The following is a 17,412-nucleotide window of genomic DNA, read 5'->3' as shown; positions in this document are numbered from 1 at the left end:
CAAACACTCATCTCTCTCTCTCTCTCACACACACACACACACACACACACACACACACACACACACACACACACACACACACACACACACACACACACACACACACACCCCCTAGACCTTTATGAGAACGATGAAATGCTGCACATGCATGGATTGAGGCCTTAAAAAATAATCAGACCAGGATCTCCCATAAGGAAGCCATTTCCAGTGTAACTTTGTTGTCTTAACACTATTCCATATTATCTATGGAAACCAGCTGAATATCTACACCCAGAATTCCCAGTTTATTACTCCATATGAGATCGTGCCTGCAATTTTATCTGCAACCTTTCTTTTGTGAGTGTGTGTGTGTGCGCGTTGTCATGCCCCAAGCAGTCTTGTACAATTCTCAGGGTTGAAATAGCTCTTATTGTAATCAGTTTTCATTAGAGCCCTTTGATCTCCTTCCATTCTTTGTACACAACACTTCACCACCTTTATTTTCTGTCATAATTGCATGTGAAAGATTTCTCCTTTGATAGACCCTGAATGCCAAATCAGTATCGAAAAGAGTGTTGAAAAGTGTCATGTGCTCTGTCGGCTTGAGAAGGAAACCCATACACCTGTGGAAGACAAACAATTTTTAAGAGATATGACATATCTATCATCCGTCCGCAGGATATGAGCTGATCTGTCTGCTTAATAGCAAGGGGCTGTGCATTGCAAAATAGTAACTGCTGAAAGAAATTTGTAGCACATTGCAAACTGTCTGGCAGCCCTCCCTAAACCTCATCTCAGCCTGGCCTGCTGATAATTCACAGACTGTGTTCCAGAGCGCTCATCACTCTGGCAGTAAGAGTGGCTAGATGGGGCCCCCTGTCTCTGCTCCCTGTCACACTGTCATTCAGGTGTGTCTGTCTGCCATCACCTGCTGACAGCGCCACATGCTTCTCAATTACAGCCTAGTCCTCCATTCTCACTGCTGATGAAGATGTTCAGCCTGTACTAGCTAACAGTGCTCCCTCTTAAAGACATGTCCTTTGGGGTTTCATGAAGACAGACACCAGGTGAAGCCCATTTTGGCACTGAATAATCAACAGTCATTCCTTAGCTCCAAGATTTCCAGTCTTTGTCAGCTCTTGCAACTGGTAAAATACAGTGAAGGGGTTTCTCCATCCCTACTTAAATGTGAAGACAAGTGATTAGGCAGCACTGTTGGAAAAGCTGATAGGATACTTATAATGTCAGAGTAATTTATTCCCCTTTGTAGTGCCGCCTCCATGCATTTTTACAACTAAGGATGTTTTTAACACCATTGTCTTACTGGTGACGAACGCCAAAAAGCTAATGACTTATGCAGCACAGGTTGGTGTCTGAAAAGCCGAAGAAACCTCAGGAAAGAAAAACTGAGGCAGGAAATGCAAGATGTGCAACACGACCAGTCTGGGCCACTAGGGGGCAGCCAGACCCCTCACGCTACCCCAAAAGCATATCGAGAAATTCTGATGCAAAGTGCTACCTTAGATGAAAATATTATTACTACAATTTGATTAAATGACTACAGTGTTGGATGAAGTGATTACATTATTCACAGGGATAGCCAATATTGCTACCTTTAGAGCAAAGAATTTATCCAAAATAAATAGAATTGGTGGCACCTGTTAAATCAACTCTGAATTCAGCTAAAATAAATACAGTAAAACCTAGATAACAGAAAAACCTGTGCAGCTTCCATGTGCTTAGTTGACGAATTTGTATATCTGGTTCCAAAATTAACAACTAGGTTTTTTAAAAATTTATTTTATGTATTTTAACTAAAAGACTCCACCAAACCATGTAAGTCCCCAATCATAAACAGAATGTATTTGTAGATGTAGTTTATACCCAGCACAAAATATGGTGAGTAGGCCATGCCCCAGTTTCTAATCAGTGACCAGTTGAACTTGCATTAACCTTAGAAGTTAAATCTTTTATAGCATTCATTGAGTTCAAAGATCTTTACAGTGAAACATAAAAAGAGAATAAATGACTTATCTTTGGTCATGCAGCAAACCAACAGTAGAGCTTGACGCAGAACCACCCAAGTCTCCACATTTGGGGCCCTAGCCATTCATTTTAACAGATTGAGGGAAGTACCTTTCAGCCAGACACAATGTAGCAGCACTGCTATTGCCTGACTGCAAACAAGGATAGCTTTCTAATTACCCTAAGGAGTTGTGCGCACATTCTGACTGAGCCCCCGTAAAAGCAGAGGTGACAGAAACTGAAAACAATTCCTGGGCTCAGCTCACCCATCTGTGGAAAGGGCCAGGAGTGAAAGATGCAGATGGTGACAAGAGAAGAGAGAAGTCACTAACTCTGTTAAACTCTTTTTCAAACTTCATATGCTGCAAATCCTGGACAAAGGATAAGATGGTTTCATCTTTTCATGTTTTTGGATGTAGCAGATTTAATTAATATTCCACATGCATATCAAATGTTAATAGGATTTTCTTCCAGTCACCCAAGAAGAATGATTGTCTTGAAGTTAAGGCATTAGCCTGGGATTCAAGGCATCAGGGCTCTACTTTTATTTCCACCTTTGGAACCTCAGACTGCTCACTTAGGAAATGTCTACACTGCAACGAAGCCCTGGTGCTTGACCATATCAGCTGACTTGGGCTTGTGGTGCTCAGGTGAAGGAACTGAAAAATAGAGGTGTAGCCGAATTCATGAGGTGGTAGTTCTGAGAGACCAAGCCTGAATGCCTACACTGCACTTTCACAGCCTGAGTCAACTGACACAGGTCAGCTGTGGGTGTTTAACTGCAGTCTAGACTTACCCTTCGGGCCTGATTTGCATAGGTGCTGAACAATTGCCCCTCTCATTGATTTCTAATGAAATTTTGGCTTCTCTGTCAAATTGCAAATCTACGTGCCTCAGTTCTCCATCTGCAAAATGAAGATAATACGTCCAACGATCAATCCTTTATCCCATTTGTAAGGAGCCTGGACTTTATAGTGATGAATGGAAAAACCTGGCATTGCAAACAAAAATAAAACCCAGCAAATATTGTACAAAAATATTTAGTTAGAAATGGGATGTAAAATGCTGCAGAAATTAGCTGTGTATGTAACATGTATATAAAACCCACATCTGTACTACTTTTGTTCTCCTTTATATGGCTCTCTCCCTCTTTACTTATGCATGTGAATATATGCCTGTGTATTTTACTTGTAGTTATGTCTAAGTAAAAAAAAAATGGATTAAACTTATAGAAAATAGAAATACTACATCACTGTCCCTTGGGTAGAGAAATGGCTAGCCTGTTGTTGTAACATCTGGTTTTGCAACATATGCAAGAATGCAAAATAATCCTTATAGGACTGCTTGATATGAAGTTAATATATTGTTAAAAGAAAAGCACAAAAACAACATCAACACTACTCTAGAAAGTATTTAAAGTAATTGCTCTTCGTGCTGTCTCTCAATTTCAAGTACACAAGTTCCCGTAATGGAGTATATACATTCTTAGTATAAAATTTCAAATAGTTCCTATAAATGTTGTGCCTCTGAATAATGCTGATTTTCCTCATGAATTCACCGCAAATGATAAACAGGAAACAGCATGCAGTTTGACAAGACTGGCTCTAATGTTTCTATACTTTCAAGAAGAATTTACTCTGAGTGGCACAATCAGATCAGATTTACTAAAACAGGCATTGGGCACAGTATTATTAAGTTCACTTTAACCTTAAAATGTATATTTCAAAGTAAGTTTTCAAACTCTTTTCCTTGATTTTGTGTTACTTAAGGTCCCACAAAGTGCTGAAGTATGAATTTAAGCAGATTCACTGAAATCAATTAGGCATTTTTCATACAGTAGAACATATTCTGTAGTCCCTACATATGCTGTAGTCCCTGTTTTCCCCTATCTCTGACTGTACTTTACTGACAATTCAAACAACAGAAATAAATTAATTATGGAATTACAAAATTACAATTGTATTAATAACACCATATTCTTAGAAGTAGCCAAGAACAACATACCTGCTTAATTTGGCTAATAGACTACTTATAGGAGTTTTACCATCCCATTTAGAACAGGGATGGGCTTTGCATTTAAAAATAGACATATCCTTCCTCCCGAACCCCAAAATATCTATAAATTCAGTAACCCTTTTGATTAAATGCAGATCCATTGATTTAGTGGAACTTTATAATAAAATTAAATCAAAGTGGCTGGTACTAGCATTAAATAGGATTAATACAATATTTTTAGTCTTCCACAGTGAGAAACACTTCCTCCCGCTAGCATTTCTCAATTTACAAGCGCTCCTCAAAGATAAATGAGCTTTATACCACTGAAAGAAAACATTGCTTACCTGACATTACATTATTTACTGCCATTAAAAATGATAATATTCATCAACAAGCAGCCAACCCCTAACAGGGCTAAATTGAGAACAAAGCTACAACGGTCTCTCTCTGATACACTTACAAGGAGACGTTGATATACCTGCCATTAAGGAGCAAACAACAGCATCATTGCTGCTTAGGTTGGGAGTTTTAACCACTTAAAACATCTCTTCAAAGTCACCACCACCATCCCACACTCCCACCTTATGCATGCATTTTTCCAACCACAGACTGAAAACTGAGGAAGAGAAGGAACAATAAACAACAAACAAATGAACAGCATGGAACAAAGGTGCCTCAGCTTGGCCCTTCTTGCATACAGGTAAGTTACTTCCCCAAACTTTTTTGATAATGCCTTTGCAAGCCTTGGAAAGAAAGATTATTATTCAACAACAGAGAGCATTTGCAAGATTGAATATGGACAATGAAGCTCAAGGACACTCATGCAATACTGGCTAGATTTAATCTTTCCAACATTTAAGGCATTATATTAACCTCAAGAGTATCCAGAGGCAAAACTGGCAGGAATGAATCATTGTTCTCTAGAGTTAACCACGGGTAACAAATGAGGAAATAAGTCAAGAAGGAATATAAAACTAGTTTTTACATTTTTATTTATTCTTTTTACATATTGCGGTATTTTTACCTGGGGCATTTTTTTTTAAACACTGCAACCCTTGCTAAATTTCTTATTTCTTTGCATTCTCTCCTATGGGGTTTTCTCCCTATTCAGTGTTAACCCAGTTTTATTTCCAGTTAATTCAGCAAGAGCTGAATTGACAAAAACAGAGGGCTCCATGAAGGCCACACAGGCACACCTCATACAGTAAGGAGCAATGCAAAGCTGCCCTACCCCCAAAGGAGGATGGAAGGGATTTTGCCTTGCAAAAGTAGAACATATGCTGTAGTCCCTGTACATATGTATCCCTGCTACCACATATTTGTGTGGGCTGCAGATCCCTCCAGACAGCTTTCAAGAGCTTTCTTCTCCTTCCACTATGATGTATATAAGGAATGATTCTGCACAAATCATCCATTTCCATAAGATGGACACAAGGAATGGCTCGAGTCTCTCCAGCATTACATCCTATGGAAAGCAGGGGCAGCCAAAAAGACATTCGACACTTCGCTAAGGACCTCCTTCCAAACTCAGGAACTTGGGCTGTGTGATGCTATCCTTCCTTTGGCTAGTATAGACATCAGTTCATAAGCAGGAGTTTATTATTGCATTAATTTCTCTAAATACATTCACATGTTTTGAAAATGAACTTGCAGAAAAAATAGAACTCGAAAATAGAACTAAAACCCAAAAGGGAAGAAGGACGCCAGTGCTTGAGGTTCTCCCTTCTCCTAATGGGCTGAAATCAGTAAGAACTACATGAGTCCAGAACATTAATGGAGGTCAAAAATTAGCTCTTTCATTTCTGTACATTGTTTATTTATTTGAAGAGAAATACATATGATACAGACAAGATCTTTTTTTCCTTTTATGTTTGTCCAATGTATCTTCCAGCTGAAACTTTACTTCGGCAGCCAAACATCTGAGAAGCATCTTGGATCTTTCTCCATTATCTCACCTATCTTTCATTTATTTTTCAGTCCTTTCTCTTATCTCAACAATTTCTCAAGGCTACATCATAAAAATGGGAATTAACCTCATTTTCTCAGAAGTTGCTAAATCTTGTTCTATGGCACAAAGATCTCTGACTGCACATTTTAAAGTCCTTACACCCAATTTCAGGAAAGCAGATGGCTTTTTGTATCTCGAAGCTATTCTTATAAAGTGCATATTTACATGAAACATAAATGTACGTAATACCTAAAATGGCACCTAACAAACAAGACTATGCTCAATTGCTTAAAAATAACCCCAAAACAAGAAGTTTTGGAAAAGTTCAAAGGCAACCTGCAGAGTACCAATTGTTTAGTTATAAAGCATTAGGAGCCCATGTGAGTTTTCACAGGGGATACGTACGAAAAAACATCCAAAATAATTAAAAAGCCCAAATTACAAAAATAATTTAATAGCCTCAAAAACATACACAATCATCACAGCTAACAATGTTATGTATTCAGCTTATCTTGGGGAAACGAGCTATTAAACATTAAATGCTTGCAACTACACCTTAGAATTAGGAAAAGAAAGGGAATAAAAAAGCTAATTTATTTAAAATTTTGAAAAATTCAGAGCTTTCACCTCGGAACACAAAGTTCTTACTAAACTTGTTTGTAAGGCCACTGGTCTTGTTAAGACACATTTATGCTAAGTTGTAGAAGAAAATAAACAATTAAGGACAACTAGGTGGTACATCTTAAGCGAATAACTGGACCATATTCTAGACTAGATTCAGCACTGAGCCAATCAGGAATGCATACAGAAGTAAATGGTGAAGAGACAGATCTAACATACTATTTCATAGACCTATATACCTCTGGATGCCCACGATCTTTTTGGAGGCATTTTATGATAATTTTACACACACACACACACACACACACACACACACGCACGTTAGAGAGAGAAATAGATACCTATATAAATATCACAGAGAGACTTTTCTTCCTTCTTCTACCCCATGCTCACCACACAATTTGAGAAATTCCTTTATTTGTGAAACATAGTTGAGATTTTCAGTCAGAGCACTGCAAGGTGTAAATAATTCATGGCCAGGTATTTCCCCCACCACACCCTTTCTGCAGTTCTGTTTTGAAAGGTAACCATCTACCAAGGTCTACGAAATCTAACCAAATTCAGTAATAATATACAAGAGATCTAAGACTTTTATTTTTATAAGTGACTCATCTCTCCACCAGGCTGCAAGTATAAATGGAGTGGGAAGAGGGGAACTGGAAGAGTAAGTTCTTGATATTTAGGAACATCTATCATATGCTAGCAGTACTTGAATTTGCATGAGCCATGATAAGATAGAAAAGAAAGAATTTCTGAGGATAAGGAGAATATTATCTTCCTAAATGCACAATTTGTCCTCTCAATTTTATTCCTTCATTTCTTGTCAGATTACAAATTTTAAGTGGTTTGAGAAACAGATTATTAAAAGGAGAAGGGCAGCACTGATACATCACTTTCCCAATCAGAGACTGGTGAAAATACTCTAATGCTGAAGTGAAATGGGCCATACAGAAGCCACTGAAGACATTTTGGAAGAGACCGATTCAACCCTTTCAAGTGCTTTATCATGATCCAACTGCAAGGCAACTACAGGTGTACGTACTAAGGGAGATTGGTGAATTGGGTGATTAATATTTCTGGTGTTATTGCTAGCCAAGCTACCTTTATAAAACCCACCTATTGCTACAAATTTTATGGCTACGTCTACACGAGCCCCAAACTTCGAAAGGGCCACGCAAATGGCCATTTTGAAGTTTACTAATGAAGCGCTGAATATGCATTTCAGCGCTTCATTAGTAAACTTCGAAATGGCCATTTCAAAGTTTGGGGCTCGTGTAGACACGGCCTATGAGTTATATTTTAAAAAACGAGATAAAACTCAAGTCTTTCCTTCCACTTACAAAGAATTCAGTGGTGTTTTTAACCACTCACATATGCTGGCACATTCTGAAAAAAATAGTGAGACAACTTTTGTAATAGCAGGGGGCAATGTCACAAGACATGTCATAAAATTTTCTAGGCGATGTATCCTTGAGTCTTGCCTGAGTTCAAATCCTGTGTAGTCAATTTGTTTCTTGCATAGATTTCAGTCTATCCATGTGCAATATCTGATTGAGAGGGAGATTACTTATACTGGGTCTATTGTTGTAAGTCTTCTGCACAACTATTTCCCATATTTTATTCCCCTTTTCCTTCTATATTGAGCCCTAGATTCCTATTCATACCAGAACAGATTCTTGGCTGGTGAAAACTAGCATAGTTCTACTGTGACTTTTATTAATACTAGCTGAGAATTTGGCCTAAAGCTTTTTTTTTTCTTTGTTTAGTATGAATTGAGTACATGTTTATTGCACCTGTACTAAGGCTGACAATGTTTCATAAAAATAGTTATTTGTATGTTCCTCACCTGTAGATCTTCAGACACCTACTGCCTTAGTCCAGTGATGATGATTTGTTTTTATTTAAAGACTCCTATCCCCTGACTCTATTTGTTCCTTCCAAGACTTCCCAGAAGAGAGTTGCTAAATAAACAATGTGATTTTTACCATTTGCAGTGAAACAAGGCCTCTTTGTGTTATGTTCTGTACAAATCCCTGTCCTTTAAAACTTACTAGCCAAATAGACAAAATAAAGGATATGGTGGAAAATGGAAACACAAAGATGAAGTGACCTGCTGAAGATCACAAAGCAAGTCAGTGCCAGAAATGTGATCAGAATGATAGCTCTCCTGAGTCTCAATCCAGTTCCTTACCACTAGACTGCATTGCCTTTTAAATCTGATAGGATTTTTTTTTTTAAGATGAAAACAAAAGTCAACCTCACTGTGTAACCTATCTTTAGTCCCAGTATATTTTAATTTGTAACTTGTGTGTGTTTTCTCTTTGGCTTAATCCTACCTTTTAGGGTGAGAGAACTGCAACACAGTGATGGTCAGATGTGTCACTGTTAGGTTCACAAGGGCTCACTCATTTCAGCCAGATGTCCAAGAGCATCCACAGAAATCCTGTAAATCATTTAATTGTGTTTTGTTCAACAACCCTTCATAAACAATCTAAACTTAGGGAGTAGTTTGCCTGAGGCAACTTTTGTGCACATTAGAACGACTGCATCACAGAATACCCTATTTGATATAATCTGATGCATAGGTTCAGATATTTATAACTGAAATATTTCTGGATATTCTCTTCTCCTCTCCCCCTCCCCCCCAAGTTAATTTTTCAGGAAACTAAAATTATCAGTTTATATGATCTTATCAGTATGTTGTCTGGACATACCATATTCTAGCATAGTGTATTTTTAGGTTATCGTAGGCCAGATGAATTAATAGCCATCACCTCCCATTGAGTAGGGAAGAAACTTTTTTTTTCTTTTTTATATGAAGACATCAAAAACTACAACTAAAAAAAAAAACTAAACTATATTTATTGGACTCCCAGATTTCTATTCCAAATGCATTCTCCAACCCCTTATGTAGCAGCAAGAGTGAGCCTCAAGCACTGAGCCTGGTGTTAAATCTGAGGTCTGCACCAGAGGTTGTGAACCAAAATTAGGTCACGTATTAAAACAGATGTTTATGAGTTCACTGTTCAGGACATGAATTTGACAAAGATGTTGCTGGCGTACTAGGTACTGGACATTTATGGACATATACCCTGGCTAGCACAGAATCAGACATAGATACCTCCCAATCTAGTACAAGATAAAACAGCTTGACAAAATAATGAACTGGAAGATTTTGTCCACACACATTAGGAACAAGGAGAGGTAACAGGTCTCATGAAACATGTAATGTGGTACATAGGTCGTTCATGCCAACTCTTTGTCTTAGTCTATAAATGTTATTTTACCTCACCTTGGAGAAGCTTAAGGGGCAGAGGAAAGTCAGAGCACTACGCTGTATCTATTGTAACAAGCTTAAGTGTTACTGTAACCACAGACATTGGTCCAGGGAGCTAGCACCCTGCATTGTGGACCATAAACATGTCCAAGTGTTTTCACCACTCAACTGAGCCTGTGGCCTCATTAGGCAGCTTGCTCATTCAGCAGACCTCAATCTGCTGTTAGTAGCAATAATGTTTGATGCTTCAAGGACAGCAGCATAGGCCAGCTTGAATAGCATTACTGAGGCAATGACATTCAAGCCGTCTGCACTTAACAACTCTGGATAGTATTATTGAGGGTTCCTCAACTAGCCGTCCATGCAGAGCTCGGACAGCACACTGAAGGAACACACATACACACAAAGCAACTGACAACACTATGACACTTTAGAGAACTGAATTCTTCTTGAAATCAATGAGCTTTACCTTCTTGTGACTTGTCTACACAAGGGGTCAGTGTGCAGCACGGTAGGGTGTGAATTTACAGCATGCTAGTAACTCCACACTAATTCCCATGGTGACACTCTTCCTGCACACTAAAATTACCCTTGGGTTCTTTTGGCTGCAGCACCCAAGGGCACTTTAAGTGTTCAATAAATCCACAAGGAGAGTTAGTGTGAAGCAGCCTGCATGCTGTAAATTCACACCCTACCTTGCTGCACACTAATTTCCCACGTAGACAAGCCCTTGAAGCAGGAGATTTACCTACCTGAAGCCTTCAAGATTCATTGCATAGGGAAGTCTGCTGGATTCATTGCACAGGAAAGCTTTCCTTAAACAATAACTCTGATCTTCAGGTACTGAGATAAAAAACAGGAGCACAGAATCTCAGGACACTAAGATCAGGACAAACTAAGATTTAACTATTGGAAATTTACTCTGGTGAAATTAAAACCTCTCCACAATACTATAGCAAGTTAAGTTTCATTTAGCAAGCTCACTGTGGCCTGCCCCACAGGAGAATGCAGCAGTACCCAAGGTTCCCTCTAATTTGTTCCATTAAAATGTGTTATGTGCACCAAGGCATAAGCAGCATGCACCACCAGAAGGAATATACACTGCTGCCTTTGCATACTGTGCTGCTAGTCAGCTGGGCAGCACTTGAGTATTTCCTGAGTGGCTGTTTGAGCACTCAACTTACAGGGAACACTGTTCACATTCCTTTGTGCATTGTGCTAAGTACTGTACAAAAAAGATGATGATCCCAGCTTCAGAGAGATTACAATCTCAGTATAAAACAGGAGACAGTAAGTGGCTTCAGACAGACAGCACAGCATGAAGATGAAACAATGGGCCCTGTCCCAAAGAACTTGCAAACTGAGTCATAGTGGTCATAACTTTTGGAAGGGAAGCAAAAAACACACCTTTTACTTTTTCATGGGAGTAATTACAGTAACTGTCACAGGAAAAAGGACTCTCAGAAGAATGAAGAGTCAATTGATGGATTAAAATCTGATCCACGCTATGAAAAGTTGAGAACCCTGAAATGGAAATCTGTGTCCACTAAATTTACCACACGCCTGTTTCATAGAGGACACAACTGATATTATTTACCACCCAACAAAGGACTACAGTACACAAACTATTAGGATTAGACAGTTTCAGAAGTACATGTTGAACTTCTAATCAGACACACTCTCATCCAGCAACATTTGTAGTCTGGCACAATTTTAGGTAGCTGGATGTCCACCTACCACGGATGTGGTGAAATTTCCCAGTCCCATAAAGTTTGTTTACATCCACCAGTCCTGGCTATCATTGTTATGTGCTATTATTTAGCTTCAATTTACCCCTAAATGTCTTCTAAGAGGCCAGTAAGCAGTGGAAGTGTTGGTAATGCTGTTAGACAGTATTGACCTCCTGTGATTTGGCAAATTATTTTGTTCAGCACCAGTCAGGTTCCGAAGACGCCAGACAAGAGAAATTCAACCTGTCCCTCACAATACAAGGAGAGTTCCAAAGAAGATAGTATTGTGATCCCATGGGAATGGGTATTCACAGGTCTTTGTTGGGTAGAAAGTGGCAACCTTTCTATATGCCAAATATCCTTCATCAGCACAGTAATAAATGAACATAAAGACTCATGCTTCAGTTTATAAGACTAAGGAAAAATACTTAAGAAAAAGTTTCCCGAGATCTGTGTTTATAAAATATTAAAGTTGTGAGAACCTTTAAGAGGAGGAAGAGACTTTTCTGACTAAATCACACAAGCTGGCCTTCCTGCTTCCAAATGATAAGGTGTAGACTATCTGGCTTAGCTGTCCAGAGGTGAAACTGGAAAACTTGACTTTGGCAGGCTCGGTGAGTTTTAATGGATCTCTGTCATTAATTATCTGGATTCTGGCTTTGCTACAGTGAACTCAAAACCTCACAGACCAACAAAAGCTCAGTTGGTCCAAGCACTGGAAGGTTTTTTTTTGTTGTTTTTTTTAAAGCATTTCACTGGATGCAGCATTTGTATGCTTATCTAAGACTTTTTAATGTCACTTTACAGTTAATAATTAGCCTTCCTCTGGTCCCCACAAAGGGTGCCACCTAGACAAAAGAAAACGTTAAGTGTGTTAGCTATACTTGCCACTGGTATAAATAGTCAAAGGGATGATTAATGAATGAGGGGGAGAATTAAACAGAGCAGTGAACAAAGACAAAGCCCGTTTGCTTGGCTGCCCACAAACCAAGACAAGCTGCATCCATAAAGCAACTACAGAAAGTGACAAACAAAAAATCAGCTTAATAGACAGCTCATGAAGACTTTATTTAACCCCACACTATGACAGCCTCACGGCTTTATTAACACTCTGACATGTTAAGATGCCAGGGTCATTTGAGGCTAAAACACACATTTGTTGAGGATGAAAAAAATGCACATTTTTGTGTGACAGAAAGAAAAACAGAGAAGCCCCAAATAACTTAAACAACACCCTTCAGTTCTCCTTTGTGGAGTATGCCAAAATCGACATTTTTAAAGAGTTGTTTAGAGATGTCAAACAAAGCAGATGAGGCACGAACACAAATGGCTCAGCACAAGTAGCTTGACAAGCCTTGTCCTTGATTTAAAATGGCCACATTATAGACAGACCCTTTTTAGAATTAAAAAAGGCAAGAAAATAATTGTGAGAAGTTCTACATTTAAAGTAGTTTAGCTGTTCTCTCCTCGGTGGGGGGAGGGGGGGCATAGCTACTGAACCTTCCCCCAACAAACATACACACTTACACCATAGTTTACCCAGTGAGAAACTTTGTAATAAAGATGAGAAAAATTATACATCTCTTCAGTGTTACGAACTAGGAACTTATAAAGCTGTGGCCTAATGAAGACAAAATAATTACCTGCTTGTGTAGGAGTTACTTTTGCTTCTCGTTTTCTAATAAGTGGGAAAAATGCCATTCGTTTACCAAAAGCAATAGTTTTTTTACAAAATTGTCTGATCCTCTTTCTCTCATACAAATATGAAACAACAAGGAGTGGAGAAGTATTACAACGGGATATGGTGTACAGATTGCACCTCCCTTGTCTGGTATAGTTGGGACCTGGCAGATCCCAAACAAGAGAATTTGCCAGACCTGGGAAAGTGTTGGTAATGCTGTTAGACAATATTGATATCTCATGGTCCGGTTAAATTCTCTTGTCCAGCACTGGTCAGGTCCAGAGGGTGCCACATTAGAGAGGTTCAACCTGTGCCAGTAAAGGAGTAGGGCCACATTATATACAGTAAAATCTTCTAGATGTTGGATGAGACTTTTAAAGGAGGTAAAGAAGTTAGGTACTTCACAGTCATTAAACTTCTGCCCTGGGGCCATGGTATAATTTTAACAGGTATTAAAATAAATATTTTTAGTTCATTTTTACTCCTTCTCTCCCCCTGCAATCTTTTAACACTGAAAGAAAAGATGGGCCCCTGGACATTGAGAACACAAAAGCACGGGTACAAGAGAGAGCTTGTAAGTGTCCTGTAGCCGTTCTCGCACATGCTAAAAATATTGTTTCCATTAACTCCTCAGTGACAACTGGCAAAGGGAGAGTTAGATAAAGAAATACCCTGATTCCGACATTCAATTCTGGTTCAACACAGAATGTCACGAATGAAAGCCAGGGTCACATTGGAGTGAAACGTACATACAGACACTATTAAGGCATTATGTCTGTATACTGCAGATGTATTTGAAAATGTGTATCAAGGCAGAATTGATAAACACATTTTCCATCTGAAAAAAGATGTTTATTCACCTGCCTGTCAGTGTGTACATTAAGCTTTGTAAACCAACACAATGGGAACCCTATTTACATACAAAGTCAATGGCACAAGGGGTGAAGTAGGAAAAAAAACAGGAAGGCATCACATCAGAAAATAAACCACCAGGGGTTATCCTGATTCAGTATCAATCGTGAGCTTCGAGGGATATAAATGGAAGGCAAAGACGACACCTGTTAGGTGTCTAGGAAGCAACTGTGCAGCGTGATCACATTCATGTCACTTGGGGCCAGATAAAGGCTTTTAGATAGGAGCTTAGCCTGTGAAGTTTAGCTTCTAGAAATAGTGATTTTTTTTTTATACATAACCTTTTACTTCCATTATCCTTACTTACTATCTCTTCAACATTTGATAATGCACTTCTGGTTGGTTTTACTATAACTATCTCTCAGTACCGTGATATTATATATAGAGCTGATCCCAAGATAAATCAAACAGGCTGATGCATGCACTGGTCACTTTGGACAGCAGACCAGATATTACTATGAGGGTTCAGTAGCTAGGAGTCTGAATGCTACAGAGGAATGCTTCAGAGGCTCACGGACTGGGGTGCACTTATGGTTAACCTTCACAGCATAGTACAGGCTACCATTGCCCAAAGAAGAGTGTTTGGGTGTCTAAAAAGCTGGAGATGTCATAGGGCTGATACCCAGTTAATCACAAGCAGGTCTTGCTCTCACTGAATGCGAGCCATAACACAGGGCCAGCACAAGCAGCAAAAGAGATCTTAACTCCAGTGGTGAAGACACTACTTTCCTGAGGGGCATATGTGATTTTCATGTGTTCACTCCGTATAAAATCATGTATCTACAACTGAAAGGGACAGAGCTGAGTCCGTCTTTCCGGACCTGCCAATTAACTGGCTATTGATCTTCTGCACTGCACAATCACTCAGAGATCACAGAAGTTATAGGAGACATAGTAGGTCATTCAATCCAATGTTTCTTAAACTTTTTGAGACCACAGAACACCAAATAGTAATATTTTTATGAAGAACACCTATGAAAATTTTCTTGAAAAAAAAAGATTGTTAGACCACAAAACAAAACCGAAAACCCAGTGACATATACAGTAAAAACAAAATGAAATGATTTCATCAGGTATCACAGAAAAGAAGAAGTAACATTTTATCTGAGTTTCAATGGAAAATATATTCCATCAGTTTATTTTACCAAATGCTTGTGACACACCTACAAGTTGTTCAGGGAACACCAGTGTTCCACAGAACACAGCTGAAGGAACACTGATCTATTCAATCTCCCTGTCAATGGCTTAGACATTGTACTGAGTGAGCGTCAAAGGATTTTGCACACCAGGACATCAATCTCATTGTTCTCATCTCCTAAAGATGGAAATCCTAAGAAGGATAGGCAGAGCTGTGGCATCAGCTTCTGCAGCAAATGCCTTCTTTGGAAGAAAAATTCTCATTCTACCCCAGGGTTGTCCAGTATCCAGTTTTCTAGAGCAACCTCAACCATCTCTAATCCATCCACAATAAACTCTTTCATATCTGGCAGCCCTGGAATTAGGAGGTTGCCGGATATTCTGGATAATAAAGAGTTATACCTAGCAATGCATAACACTGAAGAAAAATGTTAGCTATTAAGAAAAACAAAAATGCATTCAGAGTACTTTATTTGCCAACAACAGTAGCACTGTACACTGTAAACTTATACAGTACTATATTTTTGTATTTACTCTCCCTATACTGAACTTACGGAAAACATAACTAACATTTCTTATGGTTAAAATGCTGGTTATCCGAGAGTTCTGGATGATAGAATGCTGGATATGAAAGAATTTCCTGTACTGTCAATCTGCTATTTGTAAATCAAGCAAGCATCCCTCACCACAGATCAGAGTTTAAAGAATCTGGTGAGAAAAATCACAATGTGTCCATTTAAGATTTTAAAAAAACATGGTTGTCACTTCTCATCTACTCTGTCAAGTTGGGTCAAAAATCAAACTGTCCCACATTTACACATCAAAACAATACCAATAACACTGAATGAAAAGGAGCATCAATCAGCAAAAGAATGAAGTGCTGAAAATGATAAATTTCTAGTACATGAGAGGGTAGTTGAAAAGAGCACATCAGAAAAAGGGCAATAGAAATTCCCTCATTTAGTGACCCTTTAAAATTCTTAGTGCAAACTCAGAATGGAGCTATGGATCCACTAAGTGGCCTAGTTTTGTAAAATCTCAGCCTGAATAAGGAATTTTAATGTTCTTGATTAAGAGGAAAATAGAGAAAGGAGGAAAAAGAAGAAAGACGAATGCAGAAGAGGCAAAAACAAAACAAAACTGGGGGTAGTAACTAACGTAAGACACGTTCTTTCTCCCTACCATAAGACAAGAAAGTATCTCAAAAGAAATGCTTTCAGTTGAACTAATTTAGGATATTAAGGAAGGTTGTACATATGAAGTTGGTTCTGAATTTATAGCCTTTGCATGGTATTTATAGAATTTTTGTGATATGCGGATGGTAATGATTTCACAAATGCACTGTTTTCTTCAACTATCCATAACAACAAATTATAGTCTTCAAACCTAACTAGAACACATTTTCCACTATAAAATCTGGAGATGTGAATAAACTAGTCAGTTAGTTTATGTGATGTACATGACTTTTTTTTTTTTTTTTTTTTTTTAAAAAGAAAGTATGGTATGTTACTGGGACGAACCTGTGATTTAAAAAATCAGACAAACTTTGACGATACATACCCTTACAGTGCCCAGATTATATTTTAATCTGACAAAGGAAAGAAAAAAATTATGATCCATATAAGCAGCTGCATTCACAGTTGTTTATGTATGAGATAACACACTAATAATAAAGCACATCTCCAATTCCTTCAGCAAGGCTTAAGCTCATTTGGAATTTGTTTTAATCCAGTTATGTACACACTGCAATTAACATATGTACAGAAATATATATTATCTTATTATTTGCCATTCTGTGAAAGAGACTAGTAGCTGATAAAATGAACCACATTCTTATGCATCATCTTCATTCCACTTAGAATGTACAATCCAATCTTTTTATACTGTAGGTTGGAAGGTTAAAACTGATCTCTGTGCATGGAGCAAAATAAAGGGACAATAGACTCAGGAATCTGGGATCTGCAATGCTCATTCTAAAGTAAACATCAGCAAGAAGAAAAATGAGTATGTGGAAAAAGAATCGTAGAACACTAGAACAGGAAAGGACCTCAGGAGGTCATCAAGTCCAGTCCACTACCCTCACAGCAGAAGCAAGCAGCATTTATAC

General features: G+C 38.4%; 1 protein-coding gene across 1 annotated transcript in view; it reads right to left on the bottom strand.

Moving 5' to 3' along the window:
- LRMDA (leucine rich melanocyte differentiation associated) overlaps positions 1-17,412 on the bottom strand; it is a 906,832-nt gene that overhangs the window by 272,366 nt on the left and 617,054 nt on the right. The window lies entirely within an intron of this gene.

This window comes from Carettochelys insculpta, chromosome 7 (assembly GCF_033958435.1).
Source record: "Carettochelys insculpta isolate YL-2023 chromosome 7, ASM3395843v1, whole genome shotgun sequence".
Taxonomy (NCBI): Eukaryota; Metazoa; Chordata; order Testudines; family Carettochelyidae; genus Carettochelys; species Carettochelys insculpta.
This window is presented reverse-complemented; position numbering and strand designations above follow the sequence as displayed.